The 22,560-nt window shown below is 36.6% G+C and overlaps 1 long non-coding RNA gene across 1 annotated transcript; it reads left to right on the forward strand.

Moving 5' to 3' along the window:
* Positions 1-7,878: 7,878 nt before the first annotated feature.
* LOC145550837 (uncharacterized) lies at positions 7,879-18,877 on the forward strand. Its single transcript, XR_014086603.1, has 3 exons — positions 7,879-8,700; positions 12,101-12,187; positions 18,527-18,877. It is a non-coding gene; the product is annotated as an uncharacterized LOC145550837 (long non-coding RNA).
* The last annotated feature ends 3,683 nt before the right edge of the window (positions 18,878-22,560 follow it).

Genomic DNA, 22,560 nt, shown 5'->3' on the forward strand with positions numbered 1-22,560 from the left:
GTGCATCGTTTCACTGACATTTCAGTGCATGCACCAAACCACTTTGTGTAAGACTGTGTCTGAAAGCAACCTCAAAAATGTGTGTTGCAGAACAAAAGCAACGGCCCTGTGTCATCTATGATAATCAGAAACTCAACATTTATGCATCATGACCAGGGTTTTGCACTAAAAGGTCACTTGTCAAGAAAACGCAGAAAAATATCACTTTTTAGCCTTTGAAGAAAATGCAGTGTCGCAGATTTGACTAAATGTCAAATATGCACTAAACTAAATGTTTAGTGCTGTGCTGTTGGTTTGTGCAGCTCCTACATGCAACTGGAATAAAATGTTTGAATAGCAGCTTGCCTTGAAATTGCAGCTCCTATTGTGATATCGCACCTCTGTGCCAGCACTTCCCCCATGTCTCATTGCACTCGACACATCACATAATAAAATATATTTTCAGGGTCAAATAAATGTCTGTGTGGAAAACAGAAAAAAAAAAAAGACTTTTACAAATGAGGCCTGAAGTTAGAGAGTCTCCATGGCAACAAGAGATAGCACAGCAGAAGATTACTTGTCAATCAAACATATCTGATGTAATGAAAAGCAGATGATAAGGGGAAAGCTGTAAGAATGTGTACACAAAAGCAACCTGCAACAACCAAGGCTACAGAAATAATTAATGTTTTTAAAGACAACGCTGACTGTTGGGGTCATGTTAATATCTGTGAAGGTCAGGCGGTGCATCAAATAAGTACATGCCAGATTAAAGTAAGCTGTTATATACACTTCTTGTCTGCATTATTGAGGAGGATTGACTTATTCTCCATACTAACCTAATCCTTCGTTCGGTTAACATCAGCGATTTATAAGGATTAGGGATGGAAAGTTTTAGATTAAATTTAATTCCAACATTAAATCTTATTTGGTGGGTTTTTATTATCATACTACTGTACATACAAACAGCAATTGTCCACTCTGGAGCTGGGAGATTTAATTGTAGGTTTTTGTCATTGTTAACATTTGTTGAAGTCATCCTTTTGAGAATTTTGTATTTGCTTGGATTAACTGGGTTGTGGACAAACTATATACCACTTCGTCTTCAGTGGTCAAGCAGACAACTTAGGGTTCCGAGATTTAAGCAGCTGATTAAAACATTAGCATTTCAATATCTTTAGAATAATTTCACAAAGTCTATGAAAATAAAAGCTATGTGGTTCACCATTCAACAAAACTATTCTTGAATTAGGATTATTTCTTCTAAGAATTCAAAACTAATTTTATGCTCAAATCCAGCTGGGTTCTTAGTGATTCGTTTGTGTTTTTACTTTATCTGCCTCTGCTTTGCTCTGAACAGAGACTTATAAAAGAAACTGAAAAATTAACGCTCAACAATAAAGCCAAAGACTGCAAAATTGAAAACTCCTTCAAAGACAAATTAATGCTACATATTCACAAACTCTGCAAAGAAAGACATAAAATCTTTTGTCACGGTTCCCAGGCTTCTGAGCCACATGTAAGGTACTCCCATGGGTCCACAGAACTGTTCAAAAGGTCTATTATAACATTTTCTTGGTTCGGGAAATGACAGCAGTGGGTAAACAGACTCTGGTGAGATCTGAGTATTGGCATAGTGAAGCTTAATGTTTTGTGATGACAAAAGCGAGCTGAATGTTGTTGGTGATGCAGAATGCCAGGGAGGAAGGAGGAGAGCATGGAGTGGTGGCTTGAGTGGCGACGGTCTTATGGAGCTGGAGCTGAGGCTGTTGCAGGTTGGAGAAGTTGAGGAAACATGAAGACAATGCAGGACGGACAGGTTGGAGAGGATGATTGGTGAAAAAAGGAGTCTGAAAGATGCCAGTTGTGGTGATAGGATCCAAATAGTTATGGAGCGGGAGTTGTAGATGGTGGGTGACGGAAAGCAGCATGGAGGCAAGAGCTAAAGAGCACACGAGGAAGTAACTCTGGAGAGGAAAGCACAAGGAGACAATCAGTGTGAAAGCTAAGAACGTGGAGGCACTTGGAGAAAGTATGAAAAGCTAGAGATGTTGCAAAGAATAACATTCAGGCATTTGAAGGCAGTCAGCTCCTCTTATCCAGTGGTTTGATGAGCTTGATGATTAGCAGGTGCACAGGTGCTCCAGCACTGAAAGAAAGCTCCACACAAACACAAACATCCCCAAACTCTGACACTTTTATTCACACTGTTTGACATCAGGGCTTTATGATGCCCAAACTAAAATCTAGACTTTGTCATAAGCCATTTTGTAACTAATTTAGTCTCCACTTTGAGTCATTGTCCTTTTGGAGGAGTAGCCAACCTTTAACTTCCTGACTCATGTCTTAATATGTTGGTTCAATAATTCTATATATTGTTCTTTTTTTCTTCTTGAACGGTAAAAATAACAGTTGGATATTTTAATGACGTTTTTATATATAGATAAATGTTTGAGCAGCTACTCCTGATCTTTAGGTGTCTGAAAATTGAACGTAACAGTAAATCGGACTTGTAAAAGTGCACAATTTTCTTCCTCATATATTGCCTGCATAACTTTGACTTTTTGTATGATACAACATAATATGTTTGAGGAGTATCTCCATTTAACTTTTTGTGCCTTAATCTTTCAAAAACTTTCACATTATCATGATGATATTATCATTCGTCATCTGAGTTTTTTCAAATTATTTAATGTGAGGCAGTTAAAAAAAGTGTTGTGTTTTGGCAAGTATGGTATTTAACTGTAAATAAAACATTTATGAAAGAGTTAGTTTGCTAAAATATATTTTTTTAATCTCAAATAATTTTTGAAATCTGAACAAAATGTCAAGTTGACCTGACTGCCAGTCATTTGACAATGTTCCCATCTGGCAAACAAGAATAGTTATTGCTGTTACTTGGATCTGAGAAGTCAAAGCAAAATATGACATCACTAAAGGGTTTAAAATGTTTGTCTCAGAAAAGTGAAAGTTTTTGAATTGGAATTTTATTTTTTTATTTGCTGTTAAACTCTGTGAGAGTGCTTCTGCTAAAAATAAAACTGGATCAAATCTCTGTGAAGACTTAAAAGTTATCATGCATGTACAGGTTTTCTTATAACTGTTTACTAAGTCCAATAGGATATAGTTGAAAATGCAAATCATTGAGGGATTTTCCAGACAACTTGTTGCTTCGGTCTTCTGAAGCTAATTATTATTTTTTTATCTGTCTTACAAGTAACATTTGCAGCAAAGGATAAACACTGTTCAACAACTACACACCCCTAGAAGTTATTGCTGGTGTTAAATTATAACCTTTTCTTGCTTAAAATTGGCAACCTAGTCTTGATCACCCTTACACTCTAAAAAGATGACCCAAATATGGACATTAATTGGGATTTTTACTCACACAGTTTTCGTTCAGCACCAGATGAAAGTGGCTCTGAACACTTTCATCACCACAGGGTAGTCCAGCAAAGACTTGCTGCCAAGGTAGAGCTACTTTTACAGCTATAGCCAGCGCTTTCAGCAGTGAAAACAAATAGATCTGGGGCTCATTAAAGACTGAACTGGATTTTGTACTTATTCTTGAAAAATATAGACCATACACATGGGTGAAGCTTTAAAAAAAATCATGTAGACTTTATAAAACCGTATTATTGTTTTATTCTGAGCTGTTGCTCTCTATGCATAACACAATTTCCTGGTTTCTGACATTGTTTTGAACGTCCTAACTACATTCAAATGGCTGTTTTACATACTGGAAAAATGTGAGGCAAAAGCTTCATTATTCAGCTCTTAGATGAAATTATTACCGTCTCTTACAGTGGCAAAGGGCCATGCAGAGCTGGTTTGTTGGCAGCTCTGAATGGGAAGCCTGATGATCCAAGTTTTTCTTGGCTTTAACCGGTTGAGCCGCCTGAGTTCCAGACCAAGTGGAAAATTGCAATAATTTTAGCTGGTTAAAATAAGCTCAATAAGTCTTTTTTTTTTTATTTCTATTTTTTTACTTCATTGTCTTTGACCTATATGCAGCTATTTTTATATTGAGAGAATAATTTACCATTTCTAAACTAAAAATAACCCTCTAACCAACCCGATTGGATGATATTTATTATCTATTCTCTATTTTCAGTTTATTTACTTGATCGGACTCACTAGTAACATAACAACCACAAACCAGATTGTAATTTTAAAAGATGATATTAAAATGCTAAAAGATTTTGTCTCATAAAAATCTTAAAAACCAGGCGAAAACTTCCATTCGCCTCCATTTTCTCTGATTTCAACAATAGCAAATAAAATCCTTTCGGCAAAATAGGGTGGTGGCCCTTTGTGGCTGCATGTGGTGTTGCTCGTCATCCTCAACATGTTATCATCTGCATCGGATTCTGGTGCCAAACGTTTGCATCAAATCTAACTCAGTGATTCCATCTTACCCTTTTATCTCATTGTTGATAGCGGCTCTGAGGCTACCTGCTGAGGTGGATCACAACGGCAGATTCAATTCAGCCCCCAGTCTGTGATGACCCTTTCAGCTAATCAAAGAGGCGTGCAAAACACATGCTGCTGACACATTAATAGTAAGATTTAAAGCTGCTTTTATGTTACTTTGTGATGGACTTACAACTTTTGCCCAGTAGTGGTCCATTTATCCTTACTTCAATTATATGAAGTCTACCAGCCCTTTATACTTTAAGACAGCCCCACAATGTTCCCACCAGCTAACTTCCTTTTTTTGCGTGGTGTTTTTGGGGTGTTGTGCAGAGCAATTCTTTCTTCAAAGATAATGTGTGCAACTATTCACTGGAAGGAAATGTGTTATGACAACAAGCTGTTTATATGCTCTAAAGAGGGGGAATATTAATAACTACAAATAATCTACAAGTTAAAGATAAGTCATGAGAATACGAGTAGTTTTGTAAAGTAAATGTGACTTCAATCACCTCCATTTTTTCTGATTCAAAGCTATACAAACTCCCCAGCTGTGATTTCTGGTGAAAATTGGTGGATATAAATTAGCTATAGGAATACTGTGAACCACAGATGACTTTTCTCATTTTAAGTAATGGTTCCTCTTCCCTCCTGAGCAACATAAATTGCGACGTCCTCCAGCCATCGCTTTCAGAAGAGAGGACGTCTGCATCCAGTGTTTAAGCTGCAAAGCAAGAAGTGTGAAATAAAACTTTGCACTCACTCATAAAACATAGTTTGACTTTGCTTAAAGCTCATACACCAAAGGTGGCTGAGCACCTTTCACCAATCTGTCCACGCAATTATTTTTCTTCCGTACATTCTCGTCACACAGCCTCACCGTGAGGAGCTCAGCGGCAAAGTAATGAGATAGCGCAATCAACAGTGCCTACTGTCTGACTTTCATTGGTACTTCTGCGATGGACTTGAGAAATGAACAGGGTACAGTACAGCTATTGTATCCAACCTCCCACATGAGAATGGGATCAAGTCAACTAGAATTTGCTACAGTAATGTACTGAAATGTGTTTATGAATAAATTATCCCGTAAAACAGTGATTAAGACAATTCTCTGTAAAGTGCAACTTGTTTCATATCTTAAAAAGAGACTGTTTCAGTCAAGCATAGCCAGGCACATAATGAAAGGTTGTCTCAGGAAGTTTAAATGGCTTTGCCTGCATTTTTAACATAATGTTTGAGTAAAGTTACATAAACTTCGCTAAAAAAAATAAAATCCCATCACGGTGTTACAATTTTAAAGCTGATCGCAGTTGTATTTCTATGGCTCAGTTGTTTTCCATCATGCTGCATTTCCCTGGAATCATTTACTTCACACCCACGTGGAGGCACAGTTTGTCTTCCGAAGCTGATTAGTCTTGTTTTGCTTTGAACAAATGCTGTGATGGTAATACCGGGTGTTTAGGCATTTCACAGGATTTCACAGGTTGTTTCATTTCCTTTGGGGGAATGAGTTGCCACTGAGGAACAGGTGCAAAAAAAAAAAAAAAGAAACTTAGGGAGTAACATTGAATTAACTGTGAAAAACCCTTTAATGATTCTTAAATAAAACTAAAAAGAGAAACAATATCAAATACCCTCTAGAATATTCTATTTTAGAAAGTGTTAAGAAAATATATTTAAAATAAACTACTTGTAAAACTTAACCATATCTTCAATAATTAGTTAAAAATTAATGGTGTTTCAAATAAGGAAATCCACTTCAAATTATATTCACGGTTCAATTGGAGTAATCATTTATCTATGATATTTCTAGTGAAACATGTACTAAGTTGAATTAAAATAACTTAAAAGGGTAGTTCTCTTTAATTAAGAACACCGCTTGTTTCCTTGTTATCAAGTTTGATCACTTGATAAAATTCTAGACAGGGCCATAAAAAACATCTGTCTTTATTTTAATGAAAAATAATACTTTTTTGTTCTTAAAATGAAAACTCGCTAAAGCACACTCCCCCTAAGTTAAATACAGCGTTGAAGGGAAAACACGCCCTCCTGTTTAAAGTGTGGGACCCGGAGGAGGAGGAATAACAAGGGTTCGGTGAATGTGCATATGAAACTGGGGGGCTCGGTACCTCAAAAAAGGTTAAGAACCACTGATCTAGAGTCAACTTTCTCCATGAATTCCAGTGTGCATAGTTCAAAAATATACATTTTTAGCAATACAGCTAAAAATATTAATGATGAAAAAAAAAGGTAGTTCCATATTTGCTTCCTGACAGTTATTTTAGCTGAAATAAGTCTTTGTGGTTATTATTTCCAGCACATTTGATGCTCAAAGAGTGAAGTATTTAAGCATACTTGATTTCTGAAAGGAGGGAGTGTGGCAAGATTACATAGGTCTTTGAAGTGTAAAGGAGATTTGGAGGAAGGGGAAGGGTGATATTTGAAGTTGGACGAAATTGCACAAGGGAAGCAATAAGGAAAGTGACTCTGATGCAATACGAAGAGGAAGTGAGCCAGAAAATGACTAGAGGAACAGATAATTATAGCAATGAGCTGAAAAAAGAATAATAGAAAACATCAGAGGATGTTTGAACCCTAAACCAATGCATTCTGAAATAAAGGGGAGAAAAATGTTCCTGCATCATATCAGAGCATCCATAATCTATAACTGCTTATCTGTGTAGGGTCATGGAAGAAGGCTGGTGCTAATATCCAGTGGTCACAAAATCATACCTAAGGGCAATTTAAACAGCTAACCTAACTGTCATGTTTTGGACTCCGGGAAGAAGCCAGTGGACCTGGAGAAATTCACATTCAGAGGCAGAAGGAGTCCAAGCCGGGGACTAGAGCTAACCACTGTATTCACCATACAAAGTACTGGGTTGTACTGATTTGAGCTTCATGAAATAGTCAACCACAGACTGGTACAACATGATCATAAAGAGATGGACATTTCTATAAATCAGCTTCTACTTTTAAGCTATCAAAGACACCTAATAAAGTTGTCAGTGACTGAATATCTTTATCCAGATATGTTTATTTTATTACCCAGTGTTTGACCTGCCGTGTTTTTTTATATTCACTTAGGTCAGAGTATATATTTACTCTCATCACTTGTGACACACTTACAGTTCAGATTGTATTGATGATAACGTCGTAACCTTTTGAATATTCATATTTTTAAAGGTTTTTATTTGTCATGAACATCAGGGATGTGAATTACATGAATTACATTGCAACATTGTTTTTTAGAAGTAGTTACATCCCTAAACCGCCCCATGCCCTGTTGCTGACATATACTATACAAATAAAATTCCCTTGTCTTACTCACATGTACACATGTCTGAATTTTATTCATGAACATATTAGTATGATTACAGTATTGACTGCTGCAACTATCAGTTTTTCCTTTCTTTGGAAAATGAAAACTGTATATCAAAGTTTCTATCCCTTTTGTAAAGCAAAAGGGATAGAAGCGTTTACTTTTTCTGCATGAAATAGAAAAAGGCTGGCCAAACCTGAGGGTATGTAAGGACATGAGCATACAGCATTATGCTATTGATTATTCTCTGCCTATTCATCAATTTCAATTAATCTAGAAAGCAGTTTCTTTCACTTCAAATGTTTATGAAAGGGCTAAACTGCAAAGGCATAAATACTTCCTCAAAAATTCCTCTCCTTATACTTTACCTGGCAGAACATTAGTCAGTCTCATTGTGGCGAATGAAGGTTCCTTTATTGGAAATGAGTCTCAACAGCTGAAGGCCAGTTACCACGTGCCTTAACTTTCTCACCTGCAATGCAGCAGGAAGAAACCTTATAAGGAACATTATGAACTCAATGTTTACTTCAAATTCAGAACTCTGTAACTTTGTTAGTTTTTTTTTCTCACAGTCTTTCTTTTTGGCTCTATTTGTCCTTTCCCTAGGCAGAAATCAACTGTGAAACAAAAGTCTGTGTTGGTGCTGAAGTAAACTTTTTTGTTGTTTTCTGTTGAATTGACAAGGTTTTTTGTTTTTAAATGTTGCTAAGTTTAAGGTGTAGAGGGGTGAAAAACAAGTTATAGGTAAATAAAAACAATATTTAAGAAAATAGGCACCCCAACATAATTTTTCATTTTGTATCTTTAATTTCTCGTTGTGATAAGTTCTTTAGTGTTATCAGTTAGTACGTGCAATTCCACACAAAACCGCTAGGTGCGCTGCGGCATTGGTGGCATAGAGAAGATTGAGCCCACAAGAAGAATAAATCTTACAGTTGAATGTGAAGGACGCTCAATGTGTTTGTCTCGTATTTATCATACCACAGGTCAGTAGAAATATGTTTTTATACACATAGAGTCAAAAAGGTTCACATAGTTAATTTTGTGATTGTTATTGTGTACAAAAAACGGGACATGTTCTGAAGGCTAATTGGAGCTAATGCTAACGGACTTCTACGTGTGTGTGAGCTAGCTAAGGAGCTAGCTGAAGGACTGCGGAGTTCATTTCAACTTGTCTTTTGCATATGTTGAGATAGTTCTCACTCAAAGAACATTATTTCAGTTTCTTTATTATATTTTATTTGATGTTTCTTTAGGTTTGTTGCAGAGGCACATTAAAGGAGTATTGCGCGAGTATTTATGTGAACGTCTCTACTCATCCACTTTTACCTGAATTATTGGATAAAATAGTTGTTAATCAGAGCTCAGAGCTTATCACGTCACATAAATGGATCAGCTGAAAGTCACTCATGATCTTCTCATAACTTGAGATAATGGGGTGTGTCCATACTTGTCTTGTCATGACTCAGTGCTGCATTTCATACAGAACTGTATTATCAACCACGGTATTATCTTACAAAAGCTTGAACCCATTGTGTTAGTTGAGATCATATTTATGATATAATTACTTGTGGAGTACCACAAGGTTCCTTGTGCAAACCAAACTAAGAATAAAGGTGTTAACACTGTTTCACCTTTTTGATTCAATTCTCCTGCAGCGACAAACCAGTTTGCCATCTCCAGCTGTGCAGTGTGGTAACAGAATGTTAAAAAGACAGAACAAAATAATTGGGGCAGTCCCTTAAAGGCAAAGCTGACAATTTTCAGACCTGAGGCAATATTTACTGTTTACTTTCAAACATATCCTTTTTACGATATTGGCTTAGAAAAATGGATATTGCTAGGGATAAAGCACAGCCTCATTATGTATACCTAACACCTTCACAGTCAATGTTAAAAGCTTCGTTCTGCATTGATTTGTGATAGCAGGGAGGCCTGGTGGAACATTTTATGATGCTGTGGACAGAGATTCAGCTGGCAGCTGCCACCAAAACAATCTTGTTAATTACACATCGTTTTAAAGTTAACCAAGCCACTGGGACATACACTGTAGCTTCCATGGTAATGCATGTGAACATTGTTTGTATTTGCTAAAGTAATATGAAAGGAAGAAGGAATGCATGAAGGTGGAGTGAGAGGGATTAAAATGAACACATTCCTTTATCTAGTGCTGTCATTAAATGTTATGAACATAAGTACTAACTGTGTTGAAATCAGAACATTCAAAGCTCTCACTGTTTCTGTAGGCTTTCATTCATTTACGTGGCTCTGCGCTTAAGTATTTTTATCCAATTGTTAGGAATGTCTAGGTAGGCTTCTTTGTCATCTGCTTTTGCTAAAATTTCCAGAGCACTTTAACATAATGTGAAGAGGATAGTGCACAATATAAAAGACCTATTTTATATTATGGGCCCATAAGGCACACATTGAAGCAGATATAAAAGAAAAGAACAAAAAAGAGGTTGATGTACTTGAGAGGAAGCCTTTCAGTCTTTGAAGTCATTGAATCAAAAGGATCGGTGCTCCATACAAATATGGCAAAACAAAAAAACAATTACAGCAGCGGCTTATTGTGTTGATATTTGACAACATCTTTGTGATGGGAGTGTGAGCTGTCCTTCAGCAGCTGAATGCCAAGACAACTAGTTCAGACCATTTAATTTCATGGATTGGTTCCATTAATGACTTCAGACGAGTTTAAACTAAAATCACGCAAGAAATTCACTGCCGTAACTGTAGAAAGTTTAAATGTGAGTGGGTTTTTTAAAGCAAATATGCCTGTCACCTTTTTAGCAATTTGCTGAGAGTTACTATGAGCTTAGTTTGCTGAGTTGACCCATAAGCCTGTTTACTCATGTAATAAAAGCCCTGCTAACATTTGTATCTGAGATCTATTTTTTATGGTAATGGTAACATCTCATGACCATAGGTCAGTGTCAGAAAGTAGTCCCACTGTAAGCTGGAGGCTTTAAATTTAGGATAAATGTTATTTACTGGACAACTTTTGTATTTTAATCAAACTATTTGTGCCTCTTAAATTTGGACTTGTAGAGAACATGTCAGTTTCTATTAATTAACATCTTTTTCCATTTATTTCTTGTCTGGCATCTTTCTCTCACACGTTTGTTTTATCGACCTCCAACTGTCAATCCGCATGACCAAGAATCTTTATAGCTGTCCTCAATACAAAATTAGAATCTGAGCACAGTCAGTTGTTGAAAACCTTAACGGGGTGCTCCCAATTTCTTAAATTAACAAGCAAAGATCATAAAAGTGAATAAAAAACAAACATCTGTTGGCCTGATTTTTTGACCTCAGTCTCACACAAAGCAAAGTGATTTCAGACAGTTTTGGAAAATAATCTGTTGGTTTTTGGCTCCAATGGTGCAGATATAGTACACAGAAATGCTCCTATGTCCTTGGCCCAGCGGGATGATGCACTGGTGTACACAGACACACACACACACACACACACACACACCCCCACACACACACACACACACACACACACACACACACATATAAAACACAGATACTGAAGTGTCGTTTCAGCTGTGACATGAAATGAGAATGAGGAAAAGAAACACACCAGTAAGTCGATGGTCTCTCCCACCATGATGACACATTTAAAATGCATCACCATCTCCTCCTTCTGGGATCGCTCTCTGCAACCTTCTCTCATTATATCACATGACTGGAAGCTTCAGCCATCTGCTTGGGTCCATCTGGAAAACAGCCCGCAAATATAGCAATTTGGGGATGAAAATATATGTAACCCTAGTTTAATAAACATCAACTTTTTTTTTTTAGTTTTTGTTCAATTTCTTTAGGCTTGCAGCTCACATTATTAATTTCAATGACAAAAAAATAAAAACTTTTCTTTTTTAAACGTGTAAAAGAAAGAAAGCAAGATAAAGGCAACCGAGGGCCGAGAGCTGTAAGCAGCAAAAAAGAAAAAGAAGGTTGAACCTTGTGTTATGCAAGTCTTGTCGCAAGATTATAATAGCAATTGTGACAGAAACTGTCATCTGAAGTAATTTAAACACTGTAATTTCTATTCCTTCTCTAACCAACATTTATACTTTAATGTGCACAGGCCAGCACGTTTCTCCAAACAACTGTCATCAGCATAGCCTGCTGTCTATTAGTGAGGCAATGATTGCGCAAGCTTTACTTTTTCCAAACTTGTGAGTCTGTGTATCACTTGTGATCATCTAACTGAATTGATTAATAGAGCTGTCATCACATTATTCCCAGGACACTTTCTATCACGCAACTTCTGGTCTGTGTAAAATCTATCCTCACAACACCCACAATTGCTCTTGTGTCCATGCTCAAGCAGTCTATTTTCACTTTGACCAGCACTGTTGTGTTCTCTTCCCTCAGGTGCGAGTTGGTCCATTCTTTAAATCCTGTTGTTTCACGATCCTGGGACAAAACAAATGTTTTCAACAAAGAGACTGTTTGTGGTTGGTGAGGAGAAATTCATTCTTTCCTGTCTTTGTTTACTTCCACAGAGCTCAGAAACATTCCTTTAATAAATGATCTTCATAGCATTCATTCCATTCTTTTTCTGTGTTGCCAACAAACAGCCACATATCCATTGGATATTTTTCCATTTAAAATATATTGTTTTAGAAAGAGACACATATATGGTTAATGTGAGACACTTTTAGATGTTACCAGTTCTGTCATCATGCATATAGGATGATGCCTTTACGTTTAGTGGTAGCGACTCAAAACATTATTTCCTTTTAGAAAAGTTATTTTTTAGGATTATCTACCTGTAATCAAGAAAAAAAAATTGATCAATGGAGATTAATTTATGTTTGATACTTTAAACATTTAGATAGTTTGTGGCTTTTCAAAAAAGTTTTCAGGAATAACTCGCTATATTTCAGAAAATAAAATTAACCATGCTCAATCATTGCATACTTAGAAATTCTCCTTGGAATTGGTTAATTTTACCTTCCTGGATGTTGTGTTTCAGGTCAAGATAATGAGCTGTTTCTGTATTGGGTGACTTTGAAAGAAGTCTAAATATATTTCTAAAATGCTAAAATATCATGATCACATTGCCATTTATGTTTAGACTATATTTTTAACAATGTTTTACAAGGTTAAAATTTTAATGTAACCAATTCTGTGTCAGTGTCCTACTGATGATGGTATGTACGCTTGTTTGACAGAAACGGTAAGAGTGAATGATGAAAATAAAACCAGGCCTAAAATGTTTTTGTAAAATTAACTATTGATCTACTTGGTAGTATTTATTATTAACATGACAGCTTGCAAACTCTCTAGCTGCTGGGGCAAGAAGAATTTGGGGACCCTATTTGGGTCATGAAGCAGAGAGGGCTGGTAAAAGTGAAGTCTTGAAGTCAGCTGTCTCTTGATAAATTGTGTTTGTGTCACACTTGTGTGAAACAGCCTCCGGGTGAGACAAGCAATTGTGAGAACACAGTTGTCAAAGCATGTCAATAGGATACAGTGTGAATTATGTTTCATAAGGAGTGATTTTAATAGTCTGCCCACAGCAACCTAAACGGTAGAAAGTCTAAATAAAAAAACGGTGCTAAAAAAGTGCATCCCTGAAACTCATCATTCATTCAATTAAGATGTGTGTAATTTGGTTGAAACATTCATTAAATTTGAGTTCAATTGATGTCTGATTGCATTGCATTAGACCGAGTTGAAATGAATTGGTTCAAATTGGATGTAAATGGGATACAGTACAAAAGTACATAAAAGACCTCAGGGTGAAAGACTCATTCAAACCTCACAGCCTTCTTTTGGTTTTCAGCAGCTCCATATTTGGCAAACTGTTAAATGTCAAGTTGAAAAATCCCAGGTGTCAAAACAACTACCTAAAAATTAGTGGTGAAGCTACACCGTTCATCTGCTTAACCTCCTTTATGATTTTCCGCCCTTATAATTTGAATGTATGTATATTAGAATTGTATTTATGTGATGGACCAACACAACATTGTCCATAATTGTGGTGTGTAAGAGCAACATGCTTTTCAAATTTCTTTCAAATTAAAAGAAAAGAGAAATAATTTAAATCTGACCACATCAAAAATAAATGTGTGGATTAACATTAATACTGCACAAATACATGAACATTTACAAGCCATTAAAAGAAACAAAAAAGTAATTATGCTTTAGGAATAATTACTCCTGCTGGAGGAATGATTTTCTCCAGCAGGAACAGAAAAGCTGGACAGTTTATGAAGATGGATGGAGGCCCGTTTAGGGCTACCATAAAAATGTGACCTTTACCTTTCAATTCTGTTAGATAACTTCCAGCTTTGTGTCTGGGGCAGAGAGGATTCAAGGAAAAAAAACAAAACACCATGTCAACATGCAGCCAGAGCTTCAACTGAATGTTTACCAAAGACAAATTGAGAATCTGCTGCAAGTCTTGAAAACTGATGCTCACTCAGTGATGTAAAATTCTAGGTCTGCAAAGCAATTGAAGAGAAAACCCAAAATACTTAAATCTGTGATTGTAGCAAAATGTGGTTCTAGATAGCAATGACATAAAAAGAGCTGAATAAAAATACAAACCACAATTGTCCTAGTTTTGCTTTTTTAAATTAGAAAAAAAGTTTCTTCCTCTTGACTGTTATGTGCTACTTTGTGTTGGTCTTTAAGGTAATATTGAAATATGCGGCTATAACATATTTTTGGGAAAAAAGTGTATTTTTTCCCATCTTTCAGATGTGGCCAGTGTGTGACAATTGTCATTAATCGAAAAACATTATAACCAGAGTCTATATATATATAGACTCTGGTTATATATATATATATATATATATATATATATATATATATATATATATATATATATATATATGTTGACTGGGCTACATTGGTGGTAATAGCTCAAAAATGTGAGGCTTACCATGAAAATCTAAACTGAAGTGGTTGTTTACTGGAATAAAAAGAAAGCTTTTAGTTTGTTTTTTTTTAAAGAACATTAAAACACTGGCATTGGCACTGTAAAAATCAACTAGTCAGTTCATCTTGTTGCATGTTTCCTTCTTGTTTTTTTCTCAAATCTGCATGTGACAACAACTTGCTGATTATATTATGAAGTGGAGTTTGGATCTGTCATGATTCATGGCCATGTTGGAGGGTGGTTGCTGTGCTTCTTAAATGGTCTGTGACTGTGAGCCAAACTGGCATTTCCAGATTAAAGTTCCACAAACAACAGAACAGATAGCCTTTTTATTCAGCCACGTCTGGGAAAATGTGTGAGTGCAGAGATATGAACTCTGAAGATCCTGGTGGTGAAAAACAATGATCATTCTTCCATAGTGGGGCATTTGAGAACATGATGAACCCTGGTTATATGCATGTGAAAAGACACACAGAGTCTATTTCTACATTCAAACTAATTGAGGTGGATCATTCAAGAGTGACTTCCTGTTCTAGTCGAACACCTGAAGGCCCTGTAATAATTGTCACGGGACTTCTTACCATGAAAACCAATCATACAAGTAAGCTATTATGGGAAAAGGCTTCAAAGCAAAGATGAGCTGCCTGTGAGGTGTGCTTTTTTTATGCTTCCCTACCAGCAACAGCTTTGGTCAGAGGCAGGACATATTGGGTTTTCCATCTGTTCCTCTTTTCAGTCCATTGTCTAACTGTCTGTTAGTTTATCCCATATTAGCATACACAAAATATCAGGAAACTTTATGGGAGCTTTCCAGCTTCTAACTGTGGTTCAAACATTTTGACAGAAATTTCTGATGGCATGAATGAATAAAATAAGAGATTTACAGCTGATCAACATTAGGAAAGATTTGCACAAATGTTGATTATCAGTTGCAATTTAACCCACATTTTATCCACCCTTCTCTCTCTTTTCCATCATCATCATCTGTCCCGGCCACCTTCCAAGAGCTTCAGCATTTAGGCCACTAAAATCTACTCTAACTGTCCACTTCATTAGATACACCTTACTAGTCTCTTCATGGCATAGTCTCAAAAAGGTGTCAGAAGCATTAGTCAGAGATTTTAGCATCAGAAAGTAGCAGCAGAACTTGTTTTCTTTTTTTTTCTCCTTTTTTTTAGACCATTCTCTGTAAACCAGAGTGGTAAGTGCAAATCCCAGTACATCAATATTCAGACCAGCATGTCCGATACCAACAATAAAGCTTAATTTAAAGTGTCTCAGAAGTCACTTCATCCCCTTTCTGATGTTGGGTTTGAACTTCGATAATTCATATTCACCACAGCTAGACCACTGAATATACTGAGCTGCTGCCAAGTGACTGGCTGATTTACTGTTTGTGTTAAAAAGGGATTGAACTGGTGTACCTAATAAAGTGAGCCGACGAGTATAAAGTGTGGGCATCGTGGGTAATGAGCGCACATCCAGTTGGCAGAAGATATTATTCATAAACAGAGTGTAAATACGTGGTACATAAAATATAAAGGCTTTCTCCATATTGCATCCAGGCAGCAATTTGTGATTGTAATTTAAACAAAATGTTGTGCAGCTCTGATAAGAACATGTTTCATGCAAAATGTCAGTCAGGCGTTGTAATATTGTTTTCCTGGCCCATTTTAAATACTGTAATGCAGAACCATACGCAGAAAATGTGACTGTATTATAAATTTTGTTCTGTACTTAATTACGAGTCTAGTCTGGGGTAACTGAATTTAGGCTGTGTAAATCCTGTGTTGCTGGAGTGCTGTGTCTTGATGCTTATGGTCTACACTGTGTTCATAGCACAATAAATGTATTAGCTGTACATCTGAGCACATGCCAGGATTCTTTACTGCTTTTGTGTGTCCCTCAGAGGCCGGAAAACACACACAATGGAACAAAATGAACAACCCCTTTCATACCGATGTCTGTGTAACAGGTTCAGAATTCACATTAGGGGGTTTACAATCTGCAAATTATTCTCTGTACCACTCTGACCTTGGCTAAGAAAAACTTGGATCAACAGTAAAAACTGGAGGTAAACTGCATTCGACTGGTTGAAAGTAGTGTGACAGTAAGATATTCTTGGTTTTCAGCAAGCAATTCCCTTCCTTCCATTGTTGCCTAGTTGCAACAGTGCTGCCTGTTGCATAACAGTTTTTGAAAAGAGATAAGAGACATTTATTCTTGTTCCTTGCTCCGACAACGATAAACATTTCTTTTTGAACACGTTTGTATGACCCAGGAAACATGATCATGATGGTATTTTTTTTAGATTCTCTGACACTTTTAATCACAAAAACAACTTTACACACATGCATTTTTCAGTTTGCCTAAATGTCAACCAGGAGACACAGACAAGAAAATGAGCAACACATGCAAATTTGCATGGTTGGATGAACTTTAATATTTGTTTGAATAATGCAGACTAACTTTCTCCACAGACACACAAGCAAAACTCTATTTAAACATATGCACTCATGATTATAGGGGGGATGTAGTGTGTGCTGTTAGAAAATAAAAGACGAAAAAGATCAGAATGAAATTCATTTCTTCACAGAAAACACTCTAATTGGCCAAAAACCATGCGTGCTGTCGAAGACAGCATGAACCATGGCATGACTTGTTGTTAGCTCCACTCTGCTGTGCTCATTAGAAAACCACAGTGCCGGCTATTCCAGTGAAGCCAAACAATATACCAACATTGGTCTTGCAGCTGAATGAATGAGTCTGCCACTTGGCCAGATTCATTCATCCTAAACTTGTTTCTCTAGTTAAAACACACTTTTTTGATAGATTCCTTTTTGCATCATCTGTTTAAATAAAATACTTCACTGACTAGCTTTTTCCTGGTATTTTCAAACTAGCGTACTAAACGGTAGACTATGGATGGAATGAATAATTGGTAAAATTTCAGAATTACCCAGTCCCTTGCTCTGACTGGTTAACAGGCCAAAACCTGAAAAATCTAGATATTTTAAAAATGTGTTAAAGGTCTTAAAACACAAACCCTTAACATTTTTAGACTACAAAATATTCCACTATGCAACTTTTTTTTATTTAAATAAAAAATAATGAAACCTTAAAAAACATTTAACAATTCAACTGGTTGTTCACAGTAAACTGACTCAACAGACGTATATTGACCTCTGGGCAGGTGTTGTGACCAGACAATTTCATGAAGAACCATATGCCTATGTTTATTTTTGTCTGATTATTCTCGTATCAACAGACATGATGTGCCAACATACTGGCTCCTCACTGAGACTTTGGGCTGGCCAGTTCTGGTGGACTGTTTACTATTTTTAACTTTAGCATGAGTGGATTACTTCAAAAAATAAATAAATATAAAGGTTTGCTGTGGCTGTGCCGTTTGCGTTGAGCTCGTGTAAGTTTGTTGCTCTGGATTTGATGCATGAATGCACCACTAACCAGGGAAGTTAAGGGATTTAGAGTCAGGATTGAAATTCCATAAGCAGCCAAAGACTGTTGGCTGTGATAAAATATATGTGACAAATAAAATGTATTCAGTATTTTTCAAAAGGATTCACATCCCTTATTTTTTTTTATGTTTTGTCGTATTACAAACACAAACTTTGTTGTAATTTTGCCGTGACCCTGCTGCGAGTGTGTACTGTGATCATCCTGTCATTCAGAGGATCTCTGTTGGTGAGCTGGATGCAAACTACACACTTATTGGCAATTTTCCTAATCAAGCTGTTGGAGATATAAGGATCTGCAGGACAATCATTCAGTGTCTGATAATTAACATTTACTCTTCATAGTCTCAGGAGTTGTGCCTTGTGAGTACTAGAATCTCAGATTATTCGGAAGTTTATTTTTATTTACCCGATTTCCTTTCGTGCTCCCAGGCTGAAGAAACTGCGTCAGTGCTGGACTCCCTCCACGAGAAAGATCTGCTCCAAGCACAACCCAAGCCAACCATTGCTCCATTCTCCACACATCATCTGCCTGTCTGTCTGCTCTCTGTCACCCTGTCCCTTTTCTGAACCCCTGGACTCACCAATGAACTGCAATAGTATACACCACCTCCTGGATCAGTCACCATGTTACTGCAGACACACAGCCAGTTTCAGCTGTGTGTTTTTTATGGAAGGAAGAACTTCATGAACCTAGAGATTAAAACTTTGGTAAATTGAGCTTTGCTTTGCAATTTAGCTCAAGCTGGTTAACATAAATTTTATGTTTTTACAAATCCTCAATTGGATTTGGGACTGGACTTTGACTGAGTCATTCCAGTTTATAATTAAAACTGGATCTAAGTCATTCATTGTAACCTATCCAACATAAATTATTTCAAAATGTTGCATCTTTTTAAAAAATGTCATCTAAAACTGTACCGTTATTTGTGTCAGTAGGTGGGAGTTATATGCAATGCTTCCCACCCTAAATCCAACTTACAAATATGTAAATATTATTCTTCTTTCAAAGGAATCTCATCAGTTCATACAAACGTCTTAATGTTAACCGAGGGATATATCCTACAATTCCCTCAGATGTTTAACTTTTATTCTGAATTCAGTGTTGCAATATAAAAAGCACACATTTCAAACTCTAGAGGATATGAATGTTAAGTGGGTATTCATGGGGTTTACTCTCCCACAGTCACTCTTGCGGGACTACTAAATTACTATATTTTGAGCTCTAATTACTTTGTAATGAACAATAAAAGAATCCTAGGCCACCCACTCAGCAGCTGCACAATGACTGGCCATCCTTGGAGGAAAAACATTCAGGAATTCAATGCCACAGTGATTCATCGGTGTGGTGTCTTTTCATATTTTTTCTGATAGAATCATGGTTGCAGATTTGAAAATAGGGAATCTGTATTCATCAGAAAGCATTGGCGTTTGGAAAAGGACTGGTTTCATTTTTCTCCATAGCTGTGTTGTTCAACACGGAAAAGCCTTTGTCATGTTTGTTGCTAAGAGCAACATGTAAGGTGCACTGGCATAATTTGACTTTACAAAGGGGAGATCCTAAAAGCTTCAGTTGATAAGTGGCTAATATTCTGTTTGCCAAGCCCTCAAACTGAAGTGTTAACATGTCAGAGATTATAAAGAGAATGGGTTTTTTTTGTTTTTATCAGAATGACTGGCCAAGATTGTATGCACAAACAATGAATTTGATTTTGGTTTCATGTTCTCACAGTGTACAGGCAACTTTAAAGGAAGCCTTCATTTTGCAGAGTGCTGTGCTCCTGTGGGTCTTTGTCCTAATTTTAAATGGCTGGCAGGTTGCATCCTGAAATATCTAAATCTCCTTAATTATTTCAACGCCCAGCCTTAGGCAGCTAAGTGCTTTGATCATGACAGTGCACTTCATGTACAGTGTCCTTGGGATCTCGGTCCTATTAATTTTCTGTACATGATTTACACCTTTAAATGTTTGAGGTGGTGGCAGTCCAATGACAAATTCAAGGCTTCTAAGAGGCTCCCCACAATAAATTACAGTGCCTTGAAAAGCTCTGAGCTACATAATCATGAGAAGACTTTAAATTGAAACCTGTAATGAAAGAAATGCCATTTGCAAAAGCCTTGAAGGAGAATGCCAAACCAGCGCTGCTTCTTGTTGGAGCTGCAGTTTCCAGCCAAGCTCCTGCCTTGCTGAGCCCCTTTTCACCACGCTGTCCCCATACAGCTCCATCAGACTAGTGGCAGCAGCAATTACCAAACACAACTGTGGGTCTGCTGAATTTATCATACAAATTACCTCTCACTCCAGCGATCTTAAAAACGGTTGTAAATGGCATAAAGGTCAAACATAGGTGTCAAGATGTGTGGAAGGTGGAGTATCAGAGAGAGAAGGAGCTTATTAAAGGGGCAGTATTGTGAAAATTCCAGGCACATAAAAACATTTTATAGCACAATCAATTAACTGTCTTACCTTGAGTTGTTATAAAAATGCTCTATATATAAAACATGACTTAAAAGGAATTTTACTTTGCAATTTAACACTTTGAAATTGGGCCTCTGTCTCTTTAAGAAACTCCTGCTCCTTGTCCTGCAATGTTCCTCTTTATTGTTTCTACCAGCATTTGCACTGAGAAGTAGCTCGTCTAGAGAGCTCAGCAGACCTGCAGTTCCAAAGGGTGTTTGCTAATTGTTGCTGCCCCTTGATTGAGGGAGCCGAGTGGGGGAGGGGAGCTCTGTAAGGCAGAAGCTCGACTTGGAGACCCGGCTTGAAGGAGTTTCATGCAAAAGGCAGTTACACCCCTCCTTTGTCCAAACAGAATGACTACCAGGGGAGATTAAAGGATTTCTCCAACATGCATGATCTTCAGAAGATCACAGTGCAGTATGAATTTTACTTTCAGTGTATGAGTTATTTCATGTTTTGTGTTGCTGTGTGAGTAATTCACAAAGTAATAATTGAAAACTACTTTAGCCTCGTTTCCAAACTCTCTTTTAAATAAACCTGGTTTCTTAACTTTCACAGTCCATATAAAACAGTGACATCATTGCGCAATTTTATTGGATCAATTTTTACTTTTAGTAAACATATCTTTAAAAAAATCTAACCCAAATATCCTTGCCCTACCCGCGTGAATTTTTGTAAAATGAAACTTTCATGATTTTTCAAAATAACTACAGCAATCGTATGTGTTAACAGTTTTAGAGATCATTATTTTGTTTGTAATATATTTGTGCTCTACCAACGGAAAACAAAAATAAGAACACACGTCTGCATCAACATAAAATAACTTCACAAATTCTGGATACTTTCCAACTGGTTCAACAAGGTTTTCACATAATGTTATCCAGAACTTGAGTCATTCTCCCTCTGCCCTCAGCTTGTACTCATGTTGAGCAAAACAGAATTATTTTACTAGGCTAGAAAAGATCTCTCTTAAGCTATGCTGGCAATAAAGTGCAACTACTACACCTCATCTTGCCTGATCAGATGAATTGAGACAAAACAAGTGAAAATGCACTTATTATAAACTACTAAAGAAAAGTAACAAGAAGTTCCTACCATGTTAGAAATAAGGATTAACAAAAAATCCAGCCATGTCTTAGTGATAAGACATGCTTTGTTTATGGTTCTAACATGGTTTCTGCTTGCTTGGATAAGGCTTATTTATCATGCATCAGGCGAAACAATGACATTTTCAAATGAGCAAAGCAAACAAATTATCTGCTCACCGGGGATTTACATTCAGCTTCAATATTTGAAAGCATACGAGCTAAATGACAGTGGACATTAGAGATAATTTTTGCTGGATGTTTTTCTGTGATCAGCCACTGTTTATGAATCGGTACGGAAACAAAAAGCATGAGAACTCGATAAGCTGAGGCCCTCAAAACCCGTATGGGATGATACCATTTCATGCAATTTGTAAACAAAGTAGATCATGTGTAAAAATGGGACTGTCAAATGTAGGGAGATCAAATCTACTTTGGAGTTCCTTCAAAGATTTGTTTGTCTTATCAGTTCTTTAGAAACTAAATTGGTTAAAATAAGAAAAGTCACCTGTCGGGCCAGAAATAATGCAACGAATCCTTTCATTTTTCTAACAGCAGAAATCAGTTTTGCTGCATGGTGTCAGAACCTTTACTTTCCCAGTAAAGGTTGCATTAAAATACATTAAAGTGGACAAAATACACATGCACACTTTATGTAATAGATTATTCCACTGATTAAAGACTCAGCTTTAGATAATTTATTGCTTAGACATAGGAGAGAACAGTAAGTAAATCCTTCCCAGCAATGGTTGCTGGTAAAAAAAGCTTATATTAGAATATGTTTCAGGGAGCAAATTACTCTGACTTTCAAACAAAACCTTGTGGTCTACTTTACTGCTTAGGAAGAGAGATTTGATCTAAATAAACATTTTATAGATTAAAGTTGCTCCAAGTTGTGTTAAAGAAAAAAAGAGTAAAGA

This window comes from Poecilia reticulata, chromosome 2 (genome assembly GCF_904066995.2).
Source record: "Poecilia reticulata chromosome 2, P_reticulata-male-v2, whole genome shotgun sequence".
Lineage (NCBI taxonomy): Eukaryota > Metazoa > Chordata > Actinopteri > Cyprinodontiformes > Poeciliidae > Poecilia > Poecilia reticulata.